Raw genomic sequence first — 22,485 nt, forward strand, 5'->3', positions numbered from 1 at the left:
AAAATGAGTGGTTTATGATTCCTTCAAGAAAAACGCTAGGAATCTTTAACGACATCGTGGCTGGTTTATATATGGAATTAACGTGAGACCACCTGACTCATTACGCAAATAAAGCTGTCAAGTGCTCTGGCGCACCGAGCGGCCAGACAAACTTGTATCAACAAAGATTAATGGCGGGAGTTGAAATCGCACGACGGTATTCGCCATAAAGCAACACGCGCGAGATTTTATGCAGTTCTATTATATCCGTAGTCTGACAGTCAGTGAACTCGTTTGCCTGTAGAAAAACTGGGTTAGATCACCGTAAGTATTTATATGTAATCAGTTTCATATCTGTGTAAACTAATTTTATTGTCTAATTATTCCAAATATAGGCTTAAAGAATAGAATCAAACTTTTGTATTGTTAATATCCTACAATTATATGCTATATGATGGTTGGATTAAAAATTTATATTTAAAACATGAGCTTCTGGTAATATTTCAGCATATACTTTGAAGCAATTGTGAAAACTATTACAGAATTTTTGAAATGTAACTGTTTTTGTTAAACTAAAAGAAAATATTTTGTGCCGTTTTTAATTATCGTATTAAAATCTACTAATTAGAATAGGTTGAATTTTTCTCGCAAAATATACACATTTAGTTGCAATTTGCTCAAAAAATTTTTTACAAATATTTACATCCATTTACCCATGTTTTTATTTAATTACATCTAATTGTTTTATTTTATTTTTAAAACTTGTAGCCCTTCAAGTTTTAATTTTTCTTAATATACTTTGTTGCATCAGATTATTTAAATTTATTTTCATATCTAATCTTCCCCTCGCTGTACTTCAAAGTATTTGCACTGCGGTTTCTGGAAAACAGTAATATTTACGTTAATAACAAGTTTAGGTGCTGAAGTATTTTAACCTCCTCACAATTTAATTTTTTAAATTATATAATTATAAGACACTTATTTTGGAATTTTGTCGTACTAGTTACATTAAGAATCTTTGGAACATTTTAAATGTTTATGAATTCCTTGTAACTTTTGTATGGAATCAAATGCTTATGAATGACTGAACTTTATAAATTTTAAAATAACAGAATTAGATGCAATGTAATATTCAGGGCAAATCAGTTAAGTGACTCTAAATTCCCATTCAACATTAACAAATTTATTTTTGTATTTTCTTTAACTCGATAATGATGAAAACTGGTTTATTTTTAAGTTATGCGTGCTAGATTATTAATAGGTTACGCTCAGCTCTAACTAACTGCTTATTAGATTATTATAAAAGTCATTAAGTTATCAAAAGATGATTTCTAGATGTAAGAAGATAATAAAATCTCACTTTTCATTCTGAAATCTGTAAATGCTCCTTCATGAGAGCCATAATTAAGTTACGTCACTAAACTCTTGTTTCTTAGAAAAATTTTAATCAGTTTTTCCTTGTTCATTTATAAGATGCAGAAATAAAGGATGAAAAAGCGGCTATGGTTTATTGTTATTTCATTTTATAAAATCTAAATTTTATGCCAAAAATTAAATGAAATTGTTCTTTTTACTGATTGCGAACTTGAATATCATTACAAATTAAAACAGTAATTACTTGAAATTGTCCTTTAAATGAGGAAATGCTTCGTTCCGCCAGTGAACATTACCCGACGCGAATTAGAATCTAAGTTTCTAATGACATAGTCTCGGATCCAGGACTAGAGTCGTTGGTTCGAGACCTATGGGTGTGTATCAGCCAAACTTTCCATATTTATTCTTTAGCACAATTGAAAGAATAATGTTAATTCTTCAAAATGCCAAAGTTTTCTAATTGAATCTTAAATTAACTGAAATTTTGAAACAATTTCGGAGCAAGCTGTTTTAATACCATTTAAAATTAAAATTTTTACTTTTTTAGAAAGGCCAAATTCTTTTCTATGCAATTTTTTTCAGTTTATATGTATATATTTAAATTGGACATATGACTTTGAAATATAAATAATCTAATTTACTTAACCCCTAATTTTTGAAATTCTGTTTCATACATTTTGGATTTTTCTATTGCTTTAAAATAGCTATTTAAAGGTACCTAAAAGAACTGGTATAGCCTCCATTTTCAAGCGATTGCAAATGATCAAGGTTCATGGGTTTAAATGCTTTGGTATAATAAATAGGTAGTGTGTATTATATTATACAAAATCAGTTTTCACATTAAAAATATTAAAAATGAATATTCAAATTCCAAGCATATCAACTAGTATCAACTAAAGATAAAGGGAATTCTTCTTTCCAAGTTTTGCAATATGTTTGGAGTTAAACGACATCTAGGATTTGCAGAGAAAATGCAGTTTTTTTTCTTTTCTTTTCCGGTTTGATAAGCTATCCCAAATTTGATATTCTGCTTATTGTGAATTTTTATGTTATAACAGAAACAATTGCTGTATTTAACTTCTAAAAGAAATCAGTTTCTGAATAATTTTTCTTCTTACTTTTTGATGTAAGTAGAAAATGGTCTAATGAATATGATATTTCTTAACAATAAGTCTAAAAAAAGTACGATAGCGAAAAATTTTATTTATTATTCGTTAATTTTTTTTCTATTCTTTTTACTTTCAATATTTTTTATGACTCAGAATTTCAGCGCTTCTGATCTAAAAAAAAATGAAAAGAAAAGAAAATAAATTTTATTTACTCTTTCAAAATTGCATTCATTTTACTTTGTTTACTTTATCCTCCGAGTTGAAATTGAGGAAATTCGTCCGTTTTAGCTTTCATAGTTTTAAAAAGTCAAGAAATACAGAAAAAGGGGTAACGACTAAAAATTCTGGCAAAACAATTTTGAATGAATGCAATTAAATGGGAAAAGAATCCAGATCACGGCCTGAAAAAACATTTTGGCTATATTCAGAAATGAGATTTCGGAAGAAAAAAAAAATGTTAACTCTGATTTCTCAAAAATAATCGCCAATCGAACAGTGTTGCAGATAGTTTAAAAAATGACACAAAATAGTAAATCAACAGGTTATTCTTGTTGAATGAGATTTAATTTTAAAAAAATATTATTTATTGAGAGTGTGCGATTCAAAAGCAGTGGTGATCTCAGTTTATCTTAATTAAAAGCTTTTTAGAAGGAACTAATAAAATAAACATGTCAAAGAGCTAACATCGTTTATCAAATTTAAAGACAACATATCCATGTAGGGTAAGGAAGTGAAAGTGGCGCGAGAAGATAATACAGTGAAAACACCTGTCGGAGAGTACAAGGGAAATCTGCGCCTGGGTCAGCAAGTGACCTCTTTCTTCGTTCCAAGAACCGTCTGACCCTGATCTTTCCTCAGAAAGAATGACTTCACTCTCATATATGGAAACGGCCATTCAGTTAGCCACGGAATGCAACATGGATTCGTTTTTCTTGGGATTATTGCGTTATGTTACCTTTTCATCCATTTTTTTTGGAACAAACTGGTTTATTGGTTAATCTAATTTCAGGATGAATATTATTTCCAATCTACTTATCCGAGTTGAGAGAAAAAAAAGGCTTATAAATATTTGATTTTATAAAAATTATTTTGATATTACTTATTACTATTTTGATTGATGTAAACGCAATTATGTTATGCTATGTCGTAGAAAAAAGAACAAGATGAAAAATCTGGTTCTTTGTTTTTTTTAGTTTTTTTATTGTGATGTTAATGATTTTTTTTCCTTTAATTATATGCAATTAACTGAAGAAATTAATTTTTTCCTTTATTTTAATATAAAAAAAATGAATTAATTATAAAATGCCAAAACTTTTTTTTCGAATCATGTTAATATGAATTTTTAATTTTAATTTATGAATTGACCTCGTAATTTTGAACCGATGATATCTGAGCTCGTACCTCCTCTCTGAGTTTCCACTCCACACCATGTGGAGATATTTGATCAAATAGACTTAATATACCAGATCCAGTTACATGCCGGTTCTTTGGTGAAATCAGTTTTAATATGTAGAACCCTCCAGCATCGAAACAATGACTTTACCACCAGGTTACTATGGCCGCATAATTCTATAGAGAATAAAATGAATTCATACTCTTTTGACACTTAGAGTATCACGCGAATTTAATCTTAAGATTTATTATGCATCTTGCAGGGGGCGAGGGCATGGTATCATCCATTGCGTAACATAAATTTTATACTCGCTTCACTGCCTTTTGATCAAAATCAAGCTTTAATTATGGCAAGCGCTGTTAACATTTTTTTGTCGTGATTTGTAATGTCACAATAGTCGAAACCTTTTCCTTTCGTGAGTATGAGATGCTGTCTGTTCCGAAATTAGGCATTATTAAAACTCTTATCTAAAATAAAAGGCTTAAAATCTAAATCTAATGATATAATAAAAATCCGCAATCGTAAAAGTTAAACATTTTAAAGTTCAAAAAACACGGGATACAACAGAAAATGACCGACTTCCAACCCGCGGATAAGCAGTTGGAAGGTTTTCCCGCTATCTAATTGAACTGATAAAAAATATCCAGTTTGTTTCATCAGTTCAATTTTACAATCCATTGGTCATCTTGTACTTATTGCGTAAATAAAATACAGGGTATTCATTAATTATTGTTGGGGTTTCCGTACCTCATAACTTTCGAATAAAAAATATTACTCAAAATCCGATTACGTATTCGTAAATTACAACTCAAAGAATTTTATTAATGATATTAAAGTGTAAAACTTGCACAATTTGCACTTTGTAGGCATTCAGCTGAAGGCGATTCTTTGAGTTGCAATTTACGAATACATAATTCTTTGAGTTGCAATTTACGAATACATAATTCTTTGAGTTGCAATTTACGAATACATAATTCTTTGAGTTGCAATTTACGAATACATAATTCTTTGAGTTGTAATTTACGAATGCATAATTGCCTTCAGCTGAATGCCTACAAAGTGTAAATTGTGCAAGCTTTACGCTTTAATATCATTAATAAAATTCTTTGAGTTGTAATTTATGAATACGTAATCGGTTTTTGCGTAATATTTTTTATTCGAAAGTTATGAGGTATGGAAACCCTGACAATAATTAATGAACACCCTGTATATATGTCATGTATAAAACTAAATAACGTACAACGATAGTATGCGCGATAACACTTTTGCGTTTGTGGGATCATAAGAGTCAACTCCATTTGTTCATAAGTCATTCTCCACAAAGTGTTTGTTTCAAATCATAAAAAATGGTTTCTTCTGTTTTCGCCTCTTTCCCAGCTTTCCAAAATATTCTTATAGTGTACTGATACCATTAAATAAACTGTTTTTATATGCTTACAATTTTTTGTCAGAGCGGTATTAGCCAATTTATTTTCTTCCATGACAAATTATTCCTTCCAACTTTTTTTTTCCTTTATTTTTCTTAAATCCTGGGTAAGAAGGAAGTGTATAACAATCTCAAAAAAAAAAAAAAAAGCGTGACTTTTCCAAGGTCAATTAATCAAGGTCGAATCGCTTCACAATTTTTTGTTATTATTCGTTCTGCCTAATGAATTTCTAATACAGATCCGGAAGATGTAGAAAGTGTGGGAGTATGCAGCTTCGAGGAGGCATTTTGGGAGGGAGGGCTCTGCCACTAAAATTAGCTCCCGTCTCTTCGAGGGGATTGAAAATACCGTCGTTGACTCACTTCGGAGCCTACCACTGCACGCGCAATACACAGAAGGGAATTCACTCGTTCGCTTCACACAGTCGCTTAGGATTATAAGCACCAGGTAAGACAAACACTTTGCTCCTTGTCATTTCTTACGCAAGAAAAATAAGTGTTGATACCGCGTTTGATTCAGCGGCCCTTTTGTCTCTCGTGCTGTCATTTGTGTAAAAATAGAATTACTGGTGATCAGAGTTGTGGTTACTCATGCTGCTGCTGTTGCTGCTTTGTAACAATTTTTAGAGTGATTGCGTAGGTATTTTTTATCCAGGCATCTTAAACCTTTTTCCATTCAGAAATGTCAGAAAATTTTTTCTTGGCCTTAAACTTTTTGATTTAATTGTTGTTAATTGAATTAACTAATTCGAATTCATGTAGTAAATCTGAGTATTGATTTTAAATCCAAACGTTTTTCTTAACTATGTTTGTTCCAAATTTTCAGATTTTATACATGAAAAGCCTATCGTGACAATAGTTTTGAAGTTCTAATTTAATTTACATTCATTTAATTACTTCATAGGAAAACTTTGTAATTTTTTTGTTAGGATTCAAAAATTAAACAAATTTTAAAGTCTATATCGAACAATTTTTTTTAAAGTTTGGATATTGAATAAAATTTCCAATTACTTTTTTATTAATTCTTATTTCGTCCCTTGATATGTTTTAGTTGTATATTTACATATACTTTATAGATTTGCTTTATAAATAAAATATAGTTATCTGCTTTTAATAATTGCGTGTTGCTATGCTTCTTAGATATGCATTCTTCCTGAAGTAAAGAATCGTTTTAATGTAGAAAAGATGCCTACATAATTATAAAATCCCATAATTCCTTTATGACAGAGCTGAATTTTGAATGTACTTAACTCGGCTGTGAATATTTCACAAGTGGGCTTTTGCTGAGTTATGCTGATCTGAAATTAGAGATTGTTTAAGTTCACCAAATCATTTAAATTATTCCATTCATTTAAAACATTTCGTATCTATTCCATTTAATTAAATTTTATTTTCCATGTACCCGAAAGCTTTTTATAAATAAATGTATAATTTTTTTTCTTTTTTCATACATAAAAAAAAAATCAGAGATGTGAAATATGCGAGCTATTTCAACACACTGTGAGCCGGAGCTGCTATTTAAAAAATATCATGTGTAACTGGCGGAATTTAGTGTTATTATGCATGAAAAAAATTGCTAATTTTATTTGAATAAAAATGATTTATATAAAATGATGAATATAAAGAATGATCATATTATAATGTTTTTTGTCACCACGTGTAAACTACAATAGTTCTGAAATTTTAACTACAGAACAGGTGATGCAAGTAGCCTCAGCATAGGCAAATCTAATTTTTGCAGCATTAAACTCGACCAACTTATAAACGACTTTCTCTTATATGTTTCAGATTTTCATGCGAACTTTCTTCTATCGCAATTTGCATGAGGGAATGAAAGAGTAAACTTATATTCTGAATTCAAATTGTCCAGCCGTTCAATAGTATGATAATTTAACTGTAAATCTATCAGTTAGTTCTACATTTTATCGAAATTTTTAACCAGTATTGTAATTGATTTAATTTAAAGCTTTTTTAAACCTCCTGTTATGAGGCTCGCTCAGAAACTTGATTGATAATATGAGAATGATCCAAATATATTATATAAGATTTTAAAATTATAATATTGTCATAACATAATAATAATATTAATCATAATATATTTATTATAAATACACCGTTTTAGGGTTTAAATCTGTCTCCCATCTAAAAGCCAAATTTTTGTAAAAAATTCATGAACATCAGTAATAAAGAGAGCAATTCTTTATATTATAATCTTTCTTCCAAACACAATTATGGACGTGTTCGAACTATGATCCGTGTTGATGCAGATGCGTTCTACTTTAAAGTTTTATATAGATTTTAAAATTAATAATACAGCTATAAAATTCTTATTAGAAATTTTGCATTTATAATGTAAAAAGTTCTAATTACAGCAAAATATGGCTTTTAGAAATTCAGTCATGACCTTATTCATCGCATTAATAAAGAATTTTTTATTTATCTATTGAGTTATATAAAAAAATTGTCAGATCTAGTTCCCTTCTCCCGCTCTTATATAAATTTTGTCCCACCTCGATCTTACGTAATTTTCTGAATATTTTTAGTTTTAACTAAAATTCTAGCATCATTAGGAATCAAAAAATGGAAGAATTCGACAAATTCGACAATTATATATTTCCTATCACATTTAAAAAAAGTTATTATTTTTTTAGAGCTGCATTTCTGTCAGAAATTTTTGATTGTAAAAAAACGTTAATGTCTTCACGGGGTTTTACGTTAAAAGTTTTCTGTCAGATTCAAAACTCTTCATAAAAAAAAAATAAGTGGTTGTTTTTACATTTTCACTTTACATTATTATAGTAATCTATATACAGATGAAACGAAAATGTAATAAACGTGGATCTAAAATGCAGTCTAATTCTGTCAACTGTATACTGAAAATGGATTTTTGTCGTTTTGGTCAATTCTTAATAGGCGAAAGCGTATTTTTTGTTTTAGTAACTATCCAAATATTTGATAACTATTAAAAGTTTCAAAATAACATATAAACAGGATAAAAATATCCGAATGCATCAAGGAAAAAAATAATTTTCTACGAAAAGACTTCTATTCTTTCTTTCTTTCTTTTCTTTTTTTTTTTTAAAGGGCCATAATTTTTTATATTGCTTTTATACCTGGGAAAGCATGCAGCTGTGTACTTTTGCGTTGCCTTCAACTGTTTTCGCTACTTTTAAACTTTTCACAGCAAAGCAAAAAGGAATATGGACATCAGTTTCTTTCTATAGCAAATGATTTGAGTAAGGATTTATTTTTTAGTTCTTTTGTTTTTAATTGCATTGTCTGATTAGTTATGAAATTTTAATGTTATTTTACTGCAATTGTACAAAAACAAGCGTCATAGTAGTTATTTATTGTTGTCTTAAACTTAACTATGACTTAAACAAAAAAAATAATCTGTTGAAAAATTGGAAATCTAGTATTTGCTTAAGACACTCGTACATTGTAATGCGCGAGCCGTCACTCTTGACAGCGAAGATATTTTAGCCCATTCAAATGTTTCAACTTCCTAATTTACAATGAACTTGAATTGGAAAGCGTCAAGGTGATGCATGTAAATTTTAACTGGAAGAAACAAACAAAATGAGATGCTATGGAATTTTGGATGCTCGTAAGCTAACTAATTTGCATAACAAAGGGCTTTCCAGATATCGAATTTAAGACGTTCTGACAGATGACTGATTGCGAAAGCCAATACAAAAATCCCAAGCCAGGAATTTTTTGAAAGAACCTCTTTATTTCTTGTGACAGACTCGATAAATGCGGGATTGTAGCCAAGGCAGTCCCGACTTCTTTATAACGAGCTCTTGTTATAAAAATGAAACTTTTTCGTTAGTTTATCCCTCATTTAAATTCTCTCTAGCTACCAGTTAACGAAACTATTTCTTGAAAGAATTTTAATTAACTTCAGGTAACTTCTGAAAATGTATAATCTATTGCACCTTTCGTGTTGAAAAGGAGATATAATATCAATCTGTGTATTTTACATGATTTGTTACATGCGATTGAGCTAAAGATATCGGTATCCAAAGCGAATAAACAAAATTTTGCTATTTATGTCAACTACGGATAGCAATTTAATCCATGAAAATAATGTTCTTAAATGTATTCAAACTATTAATAATTTATTTCCTTAAATGTCTTCAAACTATTGATAATTTTTTTTCTTTAGCTCATTTCTTTTAAACTAAATTCTTTACATCGATTTCTAAATAATAAATTTATCATAATTTCCCTTCTGTAGGCAGCCAGGCAGCCAACTAAGTAGATGAGGCATTCTATTTGAGACATTTTGTTAAATTTCAATCCATATATAGAAACGCAAATATTTTAGATAATTAGATCAGAATAATATTTGATTTTTTAAAAAATTAATTTCTGCTTTGTCTTTTACAACTTTGTATGCGAAAGAATTAATTTTGGTATGCAGATGTATAGATAAATTTTAAATGCCATGAGCGTTTACGCTTATCATGCGACAAAAATGGCATATCAAAGGATATCGTTAATTTTAAAGTCTCTCTAAAGCTTAATCAACGGAAATAATTAAACTTTAAAAACTTTGATGTTCTTTCCATTTTCTTTTTTGTAATCGGCCAACATGTTGAATTTTGAATTGTACGATCTATTCCTACCATCATCATTATAATGATTATTCTCGAAACAACTCTCAATTATCTAGTTTTTTTCATAATTCTAATGACATTTCTGATGTGCCTGTATATAGCTGCAACTACAGTGCATCCAAGTTGAAAATGTAAACACAACCTCAGTTAAATGTATGATACCAATTTTGTGCGCTTTCTTCATGTTAACATTATAGTTGCATATTAATGATCTTTCTTTATATAATTTTATTTAAGGGGGGTTTCCGTTCTTTTTTTCAATGATATTTCAGGAATGTTAAAACCGTAATATATAATAAGAAAATTTTAAGAGTGTGAATGTAGTTCGAAAGTTAAAACAAATTGTCACAAGTGCGCCAAATCTTATTGAAAATAGTTAGGCATAGTGGTATTAAACAAGCATTGGGAATTTAGTGCACTTATATAATATGAAGGAGGATCCATTTCTACAGTTTTAAAGATGTTTAAAACCAGAATTTCGGTGGCCTCATCTATTTACATTTTAGTGTACCTCCTAATCTATTTATAGCTGAAAAGGGCTTCCCCATACAGATATTGCTGAGCGTCTAAAAAAGCAGACATACGGTCTTAGTTGGCGGGTATTTATGGCTTCCTGGGAAAAAGTCCGAGAACGTAACACATTTTCCCCAAACTTTTACGCACATGAAAGTATGAATCAGATATAATTTCAAACCATTTTTGTTAGAAAAATATACTAAAAATTTTAAATTCGATATTTTAGTAGCCTGTTTTCACACCATCTTCAAAACAACTTTACTTTTAGACTGAAGTCATTTAAACGCATGCGACAAAGATTTAAAAAGAATAAAGACTTAAGTAGAGTTTCACTTTTCTTAAACTTTATTTTTCAGTTCTTATCATATGATTTTAATATAATTAAAATATTAGAATCAGTGCACTCCCGAGTATCTGTTCGCGATTATCCGGCTTCCGTACTATTCGGTCTAATTATCGTGATTAAATGAGGAAGGCAAAACGTTGCATTGGCAATATTGCCAAGGCATTGGAAGCAGGCATCAACTACCATCCTCCTACATGTCGTGGCAAAATGTAAGTTCTGACAGGAAAAGATCAGCGCTCTGCTCGTTGTTTAATATTTCGTCAATGAGAAACGGGCGTGTATTAATCTTAGAGTTACCTTTTTATATCTGTGTAATCATTTATCAGTGAAAGATAAAATCAAGTTTGAGTCAATTAAGAAAAGATTTTCTTAAGAATTAGGCGTACGATTTACGTTAATGTTTTATGTTTTCAGCATGGAAATTAGGTATTGAATTTTATTTAGAATTTGTTAAAATGTAAAAAGTTTATATCCTTTAACTTATTTTTACTGTAATAAATTCTTGAAATGTGCAGTGCATAAACATATATAAACTACCAGTACAGAGACTTCTATTTTAACACGACGCGTTACCGACAATGGCTTCTAGGATTCACCGGGCCTCGTGGCTTGAGATAATTGAATGTCTTAGTACGCAATAATAAGTGAGAAAATGCATATTATAACAGTGAATTTAGATATAAGAGGTTGTGTTTTCTGATATTGATGGACAAAGAAATAAGTTCATAGAATATCAGGCTTTTATATTATCCCTTCCACCACATGGGGCCGGATCCTCAGGTGTGTATTGTATTCTAAAAGTAGATTATAATTTTATCAAAACTCTTGATTTCATTGAGCAAAATTTTCTATGTAAATTGGAAAATTATAAATTGATATTTATAAAATATTTAACTTTTATATAAATATCTGGAAGGCTTTTTTTCTTTTGGTATTTATTGTGGTTTCATCTTATTGTGCTGTTTTTAGTGCCTCAGGCTTACATGCATTGTTTTGAAGCACGTCAGATTTTAAAAAAAATAGTGCTCTAATAAAAGTTAGTCTTTTTTTAATTTGTTTTTATTTTTAAATTTTTATTTGGTTATTGTATATTTAAATTAGTCAAACTAAAATTTCTAAGGAAAAGGTTAAAAAAGTTATTATGGACTTCAAGAAATTTAAAACCATAATCGCTTGCATGATTATTATAAAGTATCTGTACCCAAATCATCAAGCCATTATAACCATATTCTATATTAGTTTTAATTTGACCAAAATTATTTTTATAAATATATTTAGTTTTTAATATCTTAAATTGCTCTAAAATATCTTATTATGAAATATGGAAGAGCATTCAGTAATCTATTTTTAACGCGGCATCATTTTTTCTTGAGTGATTCGTATTCTTACCAGATAGCCTTCACTTATAAAGGATTAAAATTAATCAAGTGAATATTATTTAATTCTGAAAATATGGAAAAATGGTGCAAAATTATAGACCTTTCCCTAATCAATAAATGAATAGAAAAAAAAAGATTATAAAATTGCCATATTTACAAACATGAAACCGATCAGCTATGTAACAATGAAATATTTTGCCTATTTTTTTTAAAAGTAGTTTTGATCATTATATAGCATATTACTAATCTTTGGGGAAAGCTCGTGTATAGTATTTGTTTATAATGTGTGAAAAAATATAGTGAAATGAATAAGATCACGACGTTTAGTAAAAGATTTATTTGTTTTTACGATATCATAAATTAATTTTGAATAAGGGAATCCGAAAATGATTCATCTCATCTAAGTTTTTTAGAATCGTTATAGAATCCTATACTGATTTTTTTTGTGTGTGCGTGTGTGAGAAAATTAGTTAAATAGAAACTTAGAATAGTCATTTTGTAGAGAAAAATTGTAAATTTGTAAGCAGAGTGATTTCTCTTGAGTCTGATAATTATTATCTATATATTAGTAAACGAAAAGTATTGAATTTCGGCCATGTATTGCTATTTTCTTATTATAATTGAGTATTTAAACCTAAATTTTTAATGAAAATGAAAATAGCATTGCATGTCATTGTTTTGTCATGATTTTGTAAGATTTAACATTACATTACTTATCTAGAAAATGAATAAAGTTATAAAATTTCATATTTCCTGTCTAAACATGAAAAAAACCCTATTTTAACATATTTTCACTGAGCTTGAGTTCTAAAGAAAATTGGTTTGTTTAACTTCTTAAGATTTCATTTTTGGTATCTCGCCAAAGCTAAAATCGTGACAAGAATAAATCATTTTAATTGATGCCAGTTTAAAAATAAAGGCGATATACATTTTTCAAGAATTCTTTGAGAAATAAATAAAAGTAATAACCCCGCTGCTCCTTTAAAGCTTATATAATGTCATGTGTAACGATTGCAAAACGTCTATACTTTAATTCAAAACTTAAAAATAAAAGAATATAACATTGTATCTTTAAATCTGTTCTGGGAAAGTCAGTAAATTTATTAATTTATGATATAAATTTACCGTTATTTGGTACATAACTTATTTGACAGATAGTCATTATTTTCGAGTTCATTACTTTTCTAGACACTGTTATAGCACGAGGGAAAAAAATGCTTGGGAATTGAATTCCCGCTTTAACTCTACAGCATTTTAACAAGAGAATAGATGAAAGAAAATTTCCTTTCAGTTTATTTTTTATTTATTAGAGTGAGTTATAGACAAATCGGATGTTGCTTTCAGCAGATTTTAATTTCAACTTGCGCGTCCATGATATGTGCATGCGAGTTCACCAAGTACGCACTCTGAACAATTGCTTAAAATTTTAGAACATTGTCAAAAAAAAAATTCCTCGAAAATAAAATGAAATGTCGTGTTGTACAAAATAAATTTGTAAAACTTCTCATTTTTTACTTGTACGTAGTATAGAAAAAGTATAGTAATCGTCAAAAATTCGAACTCGAGATTTTGACGAATCCTCACGTTTTCCACCTCCCCGGATTCAAAAAACACATTTTTAGAAAATGTCTATTTGTCTATGATAAAGCTAGCTCAAAACTTTTTTGAGTAATATGATTGAAATTTGGTGTATGATCTTTACACGAAAATTGTAGATTTCTATCAAGTTTTGTGTAAAATCCACTCGGAAGTATGTCTGTCCGGCTATTCCAGTATAATTTGGCTGCAAAATGCACGATGGCTGAAAAATGAGGAGTTATATAAATAAAATTCGATACTTAAAATTAACATCTATAACATCTAATTTTGGACCAAATCAAACAAGGGATTGACCGTCTGTTGGTCTGTACTTTCAGAAATATATAAACGTGATAATTCAAAGATGCATTGATGATATATAAAATTTGGTATGGGATTTTGCGATTACAATTGTAATTCTGTGTTAAATCTTTATTCCAGTAGGTTAGGAAAAAAAAGTCTAGATTCGATTTTGATACTATTAACCGCATGCCTAGGATTTATCGTCAAATAACTCGCCAAGGATGACACGATCAATTCTTTAAAAATGCTATATTCATTCCAACGGTTAGCGTTTCGTAATAATTGTACGCCAGTGCCGTGCAAGGCGTTCACTAGGATTCACCTTTATTGGAGAGTATGCTAGAAAGGTTTGGGGAAACTATCCCCACAGGTTTTATCTGTACTTGAAGTACGTGTATTTTTGATAATCAATACACTTCTTTTCAGTAGTAACGCTTTAGAGGATGACCTTATTAGAGATCATAATAAGATCTTAAAGTTGGTTATTTGTAGAAGGGTTTTGAATTGAATCGTATTGTATTTGGCACGTGAATAGTTTTAGGTAAATTGAGAACTTTTGAGTCAAAATGGCAATACAGATGGTGGATTAGCACTGTAACGTTGTGAAGGCTCGGAAATTATGTAAGGGATCATATTTCTAGAGTAACTGAAAGTATGTATCCTTTTATTGTTTTTTCAAAACAATTTAGAAACATTTTAACAAGAATCTAATCAGTTCAAAACTGAATACCAACCGTCAATCATTAAAATCATTTTCAATTAGAATACCAACATGTTAAAAATCAATATTATCTTAAAAAGGCTTTTTAAAATTCCGAAAGGAAGCCAGCCTATCGCTTCGATATCTTGTCACTCCTCGGTATCACTAGCTGGATCGTTCTTTCTACTCTTACATTACGGAACTAAGACTGGAAACAATGAAACGCAACAATTGCTTCCTATTAATTTTCTTTGGTCTTTTCCTTCTGTTCGGTGGCATCAGATGAGATATCTGTCCTAATTGCGATCGAGGTCTTCGACCAAAGAGATAATTTCTGAAATGATACGATGAGACCAATCGCTTGGCTGCACACTAATTAGAGGCTTTTTGTTTTGCATCCGTTCTGCACCTCAGGTGAAGATGCTAGGAACAAAACATTGTTGATCAGAACGTTTTGCGAAAAATGAACTCTTCTTTGAACACTTAGTTTTCTGAGCAGGTTGTTGTGATCTTATAATGTAGGTAATAGTGTTCCTTACGCTCTTGGTACCTCTTTGAAAAACTAATGATTTTATCAATGAATCATTTTATATACACTAGCAACTGTATTCCATTGTTGATGGTTTAAAAATCAAACGAAGTTTAACCATTATCTTGACAGTTACTTTAATTGTAAATTTAATGGCCTTTTATTACATAATTTGTTTCTTTCAATTCTTTCCCTTCTTTGGGCATGTTTGTTTCATTTTTTTTCAATTATCGGCACGAGAAACACGTGGAAAATACTTTCAAAAATCTCTTCATTTTTAGCAAAATTATACAGTGTATTCTCAGATTTTTAGAACGAATTCGGGATCATTTAATTAATGTTTAAATTGTAGTGACTATTTTTTTAAATGATCTGATAGCCTTTTATTCCTGATTATAAATATGCATTGTCATTTCTGTGATAGCAATGCTTTTCCTAAAATTTTAAGGGGTATTCATTTCCATTATTTTAGAAAGAGGTCTTTTCCAACAGACTTAAGGCACGGTAGTCCTTAGACGAAACATCAGAGGACCTCGCAGAAATATGTTGAAATGTCATATATGCAATACTTGTATCTGTCTTCATTCCCCTCCCCCAAGGAATGCAGTGGTTCTTTTCGAAGCATGACTTATAGTTTGTCTTGGTGAAATTACTATTTGAAAATCATCGGATAAAAAAATGGAATTTATTCTAATAAATATCAGACTAAAAACTTCCTTTTAGCCATACGTTGTGAATCAATTTTAGTATTTTTTTCCTGTCCTTCTTATTTTTAATTTCCCAATTATAGAAGAAACAATTGGCAGTCATAAGTTCCATACTAAAACTTTCCATATATTCATGAAACCAGGTTTGTACATTTTTTCCTCCGTTTTTAATAGTAAATAAACTTTTTTGTTTTAGTTATTCAGGTAAATGGATTCTTCACCAAAGGCCAAAATATATCTATTTATTTCCTGTTAAATAATTTTCATATAGGTTTCTAGAAACTATTCAGCATTGAGTCAAAAGTCTTGTCAAAAATTGATGAACGTAATGTTTTTTAGTCTTTAGTTGTTAATCAGGATTTATTATTTTATTTATCATTCCGATCGATCTTTTAAATATATTGAAATTGATATCTGGGTCAGTAGATTTTCTCTTGTTAACAACGATTTCACTTTAGAAATATTTGGAATTGTACGTATTTTTGGGGGAATGGGAAGGGAGGATTATTACCAATTCGTTACATCATATGACAGCGGTTCCAAAATAGCCTTAGTGTTGCTTTAAAACGGGACGTTAATATAACTAAACTGCAATTCTTTAAATATGTTTGATTTCTATCCCATATAGGGTTATTTTATCATCACTGTTGAAGTATTGGACCAATCATTCTTATTTGGCTGGGTTAATCCAATTTTTGACTGTTTGTCTTGGCTTTGATGGATTTTTACTTAACACAGACATTAGAAAATAATAAAATTCTATCATGAAATAAGTTGTTATTTCTAATCGCAGGTGTTATAGCTGCGCTGTACCACCTCCAGAAACCAAAGATCTCTAAAAGTTACAAAAACAATAGCGGTTCCCTTAAAATGTCAAAAATCGTAAAATTTAAACCTTTAAGAATGTAATTGGGGGAGGCTTGATCTGCCTTGCACCAAGGACATTCAGCAAAGATCCTCCGTCCGTGTCGGAAGGTGAGGGACTTGGTGTGTCCACTTAAAAAATGAGAGAGAGAGAGACGTTTGTTTTCTAGAGGCATCCAGACGGTGACACCAAACATTATTTTTACCAAAATACCAAGGGTGAGCAGGTGGGACTCTCCAAAGTGCACTCGACTCCATCTTTATGATAGAGGAGATTTCAGAATAAGTTAGAGTTGCATATGAAATAAGTAATTCAGTCAAACATTTCTTCCGTTAATATTGCAGAATTTATATACCAGTTATATACTGCACGAAAAAACTAAACTATTCATTCAAAAACCATCTTCAAAACAATTAAAAACTGCAATCGCAATAAAATTTGATAATATTCCTCATTTAAAATTCCTTTAATCCAAAGCTTCGTTTAGAGTTTCTTAATAATTTTGTGGTGATTGGATAAAATTAATTTTTAAAAAAACTTTCATGGTAGTTAATTTATATTGGTTATAAATAGTTATGAAATTTATGGCGCTCGCAATTTTCATGATCTCGTACATTTCTATAAAGAACATCACTAAGGGTTTTACTTTTATTGAAAGATGAAAAGAAATCAGAAGATTCTTAAAAGCAAACAGAAGAATATGCAAATTAAAATGACGCTAATGAAATTGTTTGATATCATTTATAAGTAAGAAAAAATGGATTGATAAATTGTCTTGTTAGAAATGAATAATTTTGTTAATTTTTAGGATTCTTTTTGTAAACGCTTATATATTTATATACTCTTATATTCAGAATTGTTAAAAGGACATTTAGCTTGTAGTTATCTTTATTTCGAACACATTGTTACAAAAACTACTTCTTTTTCATTTACATTACAAATGATGGATTTAGGTTGTGTTTCGAATTTTAAAAAAGCTTGAAGTGAAAATTATTTGATTATGCATTCAAAATGTGATTTGTAATTAAAAAAAATTGATTCTTTAATTATGGCGCTAATTTCATGAGCAGTTTAGCAATTCTTTCATAAAAATTAACATTTAGAGAAAAACATTTTTATTAATGCCAAATGAATCTCTTCTTAAAAAAATTGAATGTTCTTTAGTGAATAACGATCATTTTAAAAAATTCATATATTCTTTAAATTTGTGAAGCATAATAAGCTACGCAGTAAACTAATAAAAAAGTAAAAATTCATAAATTATGGTTTGAGTATAACATTTAACCTTTAAAATGATTGTTGAAAGTAAAAATGATTGTTTGAAATATAACCTTTTGCACCAGGAAAAGAATTAAGATTCGAAATCAACTGAATAATCATTCTCGATAATATAAGGAATCGTTTCAGGACTTCGTGATCTGGAAATTAAAAATTTATAGTTTAATTTTGTTTCTCAGAAAAATTAATAGGTAGCTTCTTTAATTCTGTAATCTGTCTAGAACATCGTCTGAGAGGCGCCTTACGAGTTCAAAAGGTTAAAAAAAGCTTCGAAGCTTCTTGTCCATGTTTTGAAATACACAATTAAAAATTATTCGTTTATATTAATCGAATTTTTCAAAACGAAATCTTGAAACATCAGTGATCATGATTAAATAATATACATAACTTCATAATTAATTTTTCAAGCTAAAAAGAATTGTAAAATTTATTCCAATGTACTGGTTTCTGGTATGTCTGTTTATTATAAATACCCGTAATCAATAGTTTTTTTTCCTTCATTGTGAATTAATAAGATTTAGTAATCTCAAAAGGGAATATTTCTCCATTCATACATTTCAGTATCAGAATACGTTAAGGTATAGATGCAAGAACGTGTCCTAGAAACGAAGAAAGAATTAAAATTTATTCAGGTTGGAATTCTGATGATTGATGTTTAACAAGAATAAAAAAAATCTCCGATTCTCTATTTTTAAAGTTAAATCTCGTTAGATTGAAAACTTCAGTTCAAGTTCTGTGTTCTCTATAGTTTGAGGTAATCATATTCTGCCCAATTACTTATTATTGGAAATACCTGCTATTTAATAGCAGTTGGTCTGGGCGTTTTCATTAAAGAAGATATTAATGTGCTGTCAGAACATTTAAATTGGAAACCTCCGATGCATTTTTTTTTTTTTTTTTACTTCTTAATCAGATGGTACTTTTTCAATATCGAAATAAATACCTTAAACAACAAAAGTTACGGGAACCTTAAATTTTCTGTGAATTCCCTTGTAGTGAATAGCTTATAAGCCAGTTAACAGCTACGCTACCCGAGCAATTGCTTTTGTATCGTGGTCATGTTACTGGGCTGCGAACCACAAGGTCCCAGGTTCTATCCTCGCGCATCACGATTCGCCACACCCTAAATTATTTAACATTTTAACCTTCACTGATGCTTTGAAAACCAAGTTTTGTAATTTAATGGAGGCGGTAAACTCATTATTGTGCCCTACCTCATTAAATATAGTAATGTCTGGAAGGCTAAGTTTCACTCGGCAGTGTATTTTTTTTTGTTCATTTTTTGTTTGTAAAATCGTGTTTTTTTCGAAGAAAATATTTAGATTCGAATCATGTATTGATTAAAATAAGTATTTTTCAATCTTACTTACATATGAACTGGTTATTTAAATCAAAAATCATGAATGCACTTATTATTTGCTATAACAATCTGCTATATTACAGTATTCCTTTTACATCTTATCTATCATTACTTATGTTTTTGAACTTACACTCAGTTTTACCATGGTGAAATGGCGCCATATAATATTATCAGCAGGAGAGGCAGATAGAAAAAGGTTCCAATAGTTATAAAAATGTTCTTTTTGTGTAAAAAGCAAAAACTTATTTAAATATAAAATTTGACCCAAATCGTTAGAGCCGTTTCCGACACACACACACACACACGCGAATTGCATTTTATAGTTATACGAGATAGCTCAATCAATTGCTGAAGATTCCCAATTGCTGAAGATTGCTGAAGATCCGTCATTGATTCCCAATTCCCTGAAGATTCTCTTACATTGTATGGAAATGTAAGAGAAAAAAATGCTCTGATGTCTGATTTCGTAAACGACTATCAAATCATTCTGATCTAAAGTTTTCTTAGTTGCGATGGTTCAGAAACTGAAGCTTACAACTGTTCTCTAGAAAACTGGGTCGTGTCATTACTTGCATCTCAATGTAAGACAAGGTTGAAAATTCGGAAAAACAAACATTCTTGATCTTAACATCCATTCATGTAAAACAACACATAAACTCAGGGTTTACCTTTGACGTAAGTTATCGTTAAAAAGTATTTTTGCATTTTTTTAGCTTCTTCAAATAACATTTACTTCCTGCATTTCAGAGCTACTTAGGTCTTTCTGAGCGTTTTTTAAATTATCGGGGTCCGGGAGTAAGTGTAGGAGAGAAAAGAATTTTCGCTTCTACAAATATATTTCTGTTCTGAATTTGGCACCGATACAGAAGCAGACAAACTATAGACATAAACAAAGCGTTCCAGGGAGACGTCTTGGTAAAACCTGAAAAATGGCGACGTCGTATTACGTTTTGATGGAGATGCCTTTTTACTGAAAGGATCTATGAACGAACCCAAGATAGCTAGTTTTAACGCTTGAAAGACGCTCACTGGAAATTTGCCGAACTCAAGCCATGAATATGTTTTTCAAGGGTGACACTGATATTATAGGAACTTTTATTTATTTTGGGGATCCGATAAACGTAATAAAAAACGACGAAAGTCAATTTTTAAGATACTGTGTTGACAGAAAACAGAAAATGGGAGTCTGAGATCACTCCCGGATGCAGACTTTTTTTTTCTTTGTTTTTAACTCCAAACTATCTTTTCGCTCTCTAACTTTCTTATCATTAAGAATATGTGCCAAAGTAAAGAGGGGAGTTGATTTATTTAAAGAATAATATCTTTCTACAATGAATGATTTAGAATCTGTTACATTTTGGATAGGTTTGAACCGTGTAAAATAAATGGCAGTTAGATTTGCTTATGTTATCAAGTGAAAGCTGTTTTAATTCAGTTGAAATTAAATATTAATTTTCTATTTGGAAAGCTACAAGAACGATATTTTGGAATGGACCTCTCACTTTTCATCATAACCGGATAATGATCGGCACTTTACTCTCCAAGCTTTTATAATTAGAAAACGTTAGAATATGTGACTAACGTTAAATCTAACATACACTAAGTGCATACATGTGATGGATGGAATAGAAACGGCCCTCAAAACAGCTGTATTTTGATTCTGAGACCCTCCATCAAGCCACCGCAGCCCTCTGATGAGGTTGTAAGTAACTAGTTGGTAGAAAATAATAATCGCAACTGAAACATCAGTTTCAATAGATTACGATGAATCCGGAAGTGTTTCGCATATATCTTAATACTGCCTGATAAAGATATGGTTTCGTTTTTTGAGAATCGTTCGCTAGTTTTGTGCAAATCATTCTTCAATGGAATAAAATTTACAGCATTCGGTTGCAGTCCAAAGGGCAGATTAAATGTTGACGATAACAAATTAATTCATTCATAACATTATTTCCTATTTGCACAATAACGTATTGAAAATTGAGGTATATGAAAATCAAGGTATGTTTGCATAATGGTAGGGACACGTGTGTATGTCTAATAAAAAAAAAGAAAGTGACCAATAAATATTTTCCTTTACGAATTTGATAAGGCTATTCTTTGTATGGATTTAAAATATCTTTTTATAAGCATTATTAATTCTAACTTAAAAATAAGAAATGATGATATATTGAAAATATGCTTTTTAGTATTCTACGTCACATTTTTTCTGATACTTTCGAAATACTAATAATCTATTTCAATGGGGGGGGGGAGAAAGGAAATATTATTTATGATTATTTTTAATGTAATCTTTAAAATTCTCTTCTTGTCAAACTGTTTTCATTTTTGTAACTGTATTAAACTATTTCAACTAATACATAATCGCTTCAAAAATTAAAAATAGTGCAAAAATATTATTTTATTTATTCATTTTTGCATAATTTAAAGTTTTACGAAATTATCTTATATATATATATATATATATATATATTATTTCTTGTAAAATAGAAATTCTCATGTACTCGCCCAACTGAACCCGAGATACGTCAGAATTTTTGCATATAAATAGCAGCTTGCTTTCTTAAAAATATATTCTAGGTTATATCGAAATGTCAAATTGAAGACTCAGCGTTTCGAGATCAGATTTCACTAAATATTCATAATGCGCGCATTCCCGATGGAAATGTCCTCCAGTTTATATGTAGTGGGTGTTTGTTTACAAATAAAGGTGCCAGCTCAAGTATTGTTCTCTTTTAACTATGCCCCGAATTAAGTAGAAGCAAAGTAGCAATCGTCCCAGAGCTCCAAATTTTAACCAGTTAACTGTTTTGACCTCTTCGGAAAATGCGGATCTAAATTGTGTCACTAAAATTTAGGGATGATGAGTATACTCGTCAAACATGTGTAATATGATATTAAGTTGTAATTAAATGACTTTTATTTTTTTATTTCAATGATCATTTATTTATCTACTTAAAATAACATACATTCTTTGCATTTGAACGAAAAAGAATTAATTTAAATAATAAATTTGCTGTA

The 22,485-nt window shown here is 29.8% G+C and overlaps 1 protein-coding gene across 3 annotated transcripts in view; it reads left to right on the plus strand.

Moving 5' to 3' along the window:
* The window catches only part of LOC129963499 (filamin-A-like), a 152,429-nt gene that overhangs the window by 11,918 nt on the left and 118,026 nt on the right, over window positions 1-22,485 (plus strand). Inside the window, exon 1 of one of the 3 annotated variants that reach the window (XM_056077923.1) lies at window positions 5,605-5,729. The exons of the other annotated variants lie outside the window; for them this stretch is intronic. The gene's annotated coding sequence lies outside the window, so the exon portion shown is untranslated. Of the gene's footprint in view, window positions 1-5,604; window positions 5,730-22,485 lie in introns of those variants that run through there. 3 annotated transcript variants of the gene reach the window in all.

Source organism: Argiope bruennichi, chromosome 3 (genome assembly GCF_947563725.1).
Source record: "Argiope bruennichi chromosome 3, qqArgBrue1.1, whole genome shotgun sequence".
NCBI lineage: Eukaryota > Metazoa > Arthropoda > Arachnida > Araneae > Araneidae > Argiope > Argiope bruennichi.